Here is a 3,838-nt window from a genome sequence, read left to right on the forward strand (position 1 = left end):
TCGTGTCTGAGGCGAGTCACTGTCCCTGCTGGCCGGTGGGGGGGCGGCATAGAAAGAGACGTGAGCTCTATTGTTCTCCTGTTCCTATTATAAATATAGAACTATAATAAATATAGAACATCATTACCAAGAAGTTTATTTGACTAGAAAAAGACAATTTCCTAAAAGCATGATGCCTAAAAACTAAATGTTCATTCGGACCAGAATGCACCTTGATGTTATGTGTGTTTAACTTGTATTGGTGTTGTTGTGTGTTGTGTGTTGTGTGTTGTGTGTTGTGTGTTGTGTGTTGTTTGTTGTGTGTTGTGTGTTGTGTGTTGTGTGTTGTGTGTTGTTTGTTGTGTGTTGTGTGTTGTGTGTTGTGTGTTGTGTGTTGTGTGTTGTGTGTTGTGTGTTGTTTGTTGTGTGTTGTGTGTTGTGTGTTGTGTGTTGTGTGTTGTTTGTTGTGTGTTGTGTGTTGTGTGTTGTGTGTTGTGTGTTGTTTGTTGTGTGTTGTGTGTTGTTTGTTGTGTGTTGTTTGTTGTGTGTTGTGTGTTGTGTGTTGTGTGTTGTGTGTTGTGTGTTGTGTGTTGTTTGTTGTGTGTTGTGTGTTGTGTGTTGTGTGTTGTTTGTTGTGTGTTGTGTGTTGTGTGTTGTGTGTTGTTTGTTGTGTGTTGTGTGTTGTGTGTTGTGTGTTGTTTGTTGTGTGTTGTGTGTTGTTTGTTGTGTGTTGTTTGTTGTGTGTTGTGTGTTGTGTGTTGTGTGTTGTGTGTTGTGTGTTGTGTGTTGTGTGTTGTTTGTTGTGTGTTGTGTGTTGTGTGTTGTGTGTTGTTTGTTGTGTGTTGTGTGTTGTGTGTTGTGTGTTGTGTGTTGTGTGTTGTGTGTTGTGTGTTGTGTGTTGTGTGTTGTGTGTTGTGTGTTGTGTGTTGTGTGTTGTGTGTTGTGTGTTGTGTGTTGTGTGTTGTTTGTTGTGTGTTGTGTGTTGTGTGTTGTGTGTTGTGTGTTGTTTGTTGTGTGTTGTGTGTTGTGTGTTGTGTGTTGTTTGTTGTGTGTTGTGTGTTGTGTGTTGTGTGTTGTTGTGTGTTGTGTGTTGTGTGTTGTGTGTTGTGTGTTGTTGTGTGTTGTTTGTTGTGTGTTGTGTGTTGTGTGTTGTGTGTTGTGTGTTGTTTGTTGTGTGTTGTGTGTTGTGTGTTGTGTGTTGTGTGTTGTTTGTTGTGTGTTGTGTGTTGTTTGTTGTGTGTTGTGTGTTGTGTGTTGTGTGTTGTGTGTTGTGTGTTGTGTGTTGTTTGTTGTGTGTTGTGTGTTGTGTGTTGTGTGTTGTTTGTTGTGTGTTGTGTGTTGTGTGTTGTGTGTTGTGTGTTGTTTGTTGTGTGTTGTGTGTTGTGTGTTGTGTGTTGTTTGTTGTGTGTTGTGTGTTGTGTGTTGTTTGTTGTGTGTTGTTTGTTGTGTGTTGTGTGTTGTTTGTTGTGTGTTGTGTGTTGTGTGTTGTGTGTTGTGTGTTGTTTGTTGTGTGTTGTGTGTTGTTTGTTGTGTGTTGTGTGTTGTGTGTTGTGTGTTGTGTGTTGTTTGTTGTGTGTTGTGTGTTGTGTGTTGTGTGTTGTGTGTTGTTTGTTGTGTGTTGTGTGTTGTGTGTTGTTTGTTGTGTGTTGTTTGTTGTGTGTTGTGTGTTGTTTGTTGTGTGTTGTGTGTTGTGTGTTGTGTGTTGTGTGTTGTGTGTTGTTTGTTGTGTGTTGTTTGTTGTGTGTTGTGTGTTGTGTGTTGTGTGTTGTTTGTTGTTGTGTTGTCAAAACATAAACAAAGAAACATGTTTATGAACTGAGAAATATCTGAAACTAACTGTGAAAACAAGTTGCAGCTCCATATAAAAGAGGAAGAAGATCAAAGAGATGTGAGGAGGAAAAGGAGGAGGAGGAAGAGAAAGAGAAGGAGAAGGAAAAGGAGGAGGAGGAAGAGAACGAGGAGGAAGGAGGAGAGGAAAAGGAGGAGGAAGAGAATGAGGAGGAAGAGGAGGAGGAGGAAGAGAACGAGGAGGAAGGAGGAGAGGAAAAGGAGGAGGAAGAGAAAGAGAAGGAGAAGGAAAAGGAGGAGGAGGAAGAGAACGAGGAGGAAGGAGGAGAGGAAAAGGAGGAGGAAGAGAATGAGGAGGAAGAGGAGGAGGAGGAGGAAGAGAACGAGGAGGAAGAGGGAGAGGAAGAGGAGGAGGAGGAAGAGAACGAGGAGGAAGAGGGAGAGGAAAAGGAGGAGGAGGAAGAGAAAGAGAAGGAGAAGGAAAAGGAGGAGGAGGAAGAGAACGAGGAGGAAGGAGGAGAGGAAAAGGAGGAGGACGAGAATGAGGAGGAAGAGGAGGAGGAGGAGGAGGAAGAGAAAGAGAAGGAGAAGGAAGAGGAGGAGGAGGAAGAGAACGAGGAGGAAGAGAACGAGGAGGAAGAGGGAGAGGAAGAGGAGGAGGAGGAAGAGAACGAGGAGGAAGAGGGAGAGGAAAAGGAGGAGGAGGAAGAGAAAGAGAAGGAGAAGGAAAAGGAGGAGGAGGAAGAGAACGAGGAGGAAGGAGGAGAGGAAAAGGAGGAGGAAGAGAATGAGGAGGAAGAGGAGGAGGAGGAGGAAGAGAACGAGGAGGAAGAGGGAGAGGAAGAGGAGGAGGAGGAAGAGAACGAGGAGGAAGAGGGAGAGGAAAAGGAGGAGGAGGAAGAGAAAGAGAAGGAGAAGGAAAAGGAGGAGGAGGAAGAGAACGAGGAGGAAGGAGGAGAGGAAAAGGAGGAGGACGAGAATGAGGAGGAAGAGGAGGAGGAGGAGGAGGAAGAGAAAGAGAAGGAGAAGGAAGAGGAGGAGGAGGAAGAGAACGAGGAGGAAGAGAACGAGGAGGAAGAGGGAGAGGAAGAGGAGGAGGAGGAAGAGAACGAGGAGGAAGAGGGAGAGGAAAAGGAGGAGGAGGAAGAGAAAGAGAAGGAGAAGGAAAAGGAGGAGGAGGAAGAGAACGAGGAGGAAGGAGGAGAGGAAAAGGAGGAGGAAGAGAATGAGGAGGAAGAGGAGGAGGAGGAGGAAGAGAACGAGGAGGAAGAGGGAGAGGAAGAGGAGGAGGAGGAAGAGAACGAGGAGGAAGAGGGAGAGGAAAAGGAGGAGGAGGAAGAGAAAGAGAAGGAGAAGGAAAAGGAGGAGGAGGAAGAGAACGAGGAGGAAGGAGGAGAGGAAAAGGAGGAGGACGAGAATGAGGAGGAAGAGGAGGAGGAGGAGGAGGAAGAGAAAGAGAAGGAGAAGGAAGAGGAGGAGGAGGAAGAGAACGAGGAGGAAGAGAACGAGGAGGAAGAGGGAGAGGAAGAGAAGGAGGAGGAAGAGAACGAGGAGGAAGGAGGAGAGGAAAAGAAGGATGAGGAAGAGAAAAAGAAGGAGAAGGAAGAGGAGGAGGAGGAGGAGGAGGAAGAGAACGAGGAGGGAGGAGGAGAGGAAAAGGAGGAGGAAGAGAACGAGGAGGAAGAGGAGGAGGAGGAAGAGAAAGAGAAGGAGAAGGAAGAGGAGGAAGAGAATGAGGAGGAAGGAGGAGGAAGAGAAGGAGGAGGAAGAGAACGAGGAGGAAGAGAAAGAGAAGGAGGAGGAAGAGGAGGAGGAGGAGGAAGAGAAAGAGAAGGAGAAGGAAGAGGAGGAGGAGGAGGAGGAAGAGAACGAGGAGGAAGGAGGAGGAGCACAAAGAGCCCAACGTCTCCTCATCTATCCAAGAAAAGGAGGAATATAGGGGGAAGAGGAGGAGGAAGAGAAAGAGAAGGAGAAGGAAGAGGAGGAGGAGGAGGAAGGAGAGAAAGAACTGGAGATGGTTTAGGAATAAAAAGGATATGGAAAAAAGGAGGAAAAGAATAAACAAAGAATA

This window comes from Cyclopterus lumpus, chromosome 24 (assembly GCF_009769545.1).
Source record: "Cyclopterus lumpus isolate fCycLum1 chromosome 24, fCycLum1.pri, whole genome shotgun sequence".
Classification (NCBI taxonomy): Eukaryota; Metazoa; Chordata; class Actinopteri; order Perciformes; family Cyclopteridae; genus Cyclopterus; species Cyclopterus lumpus.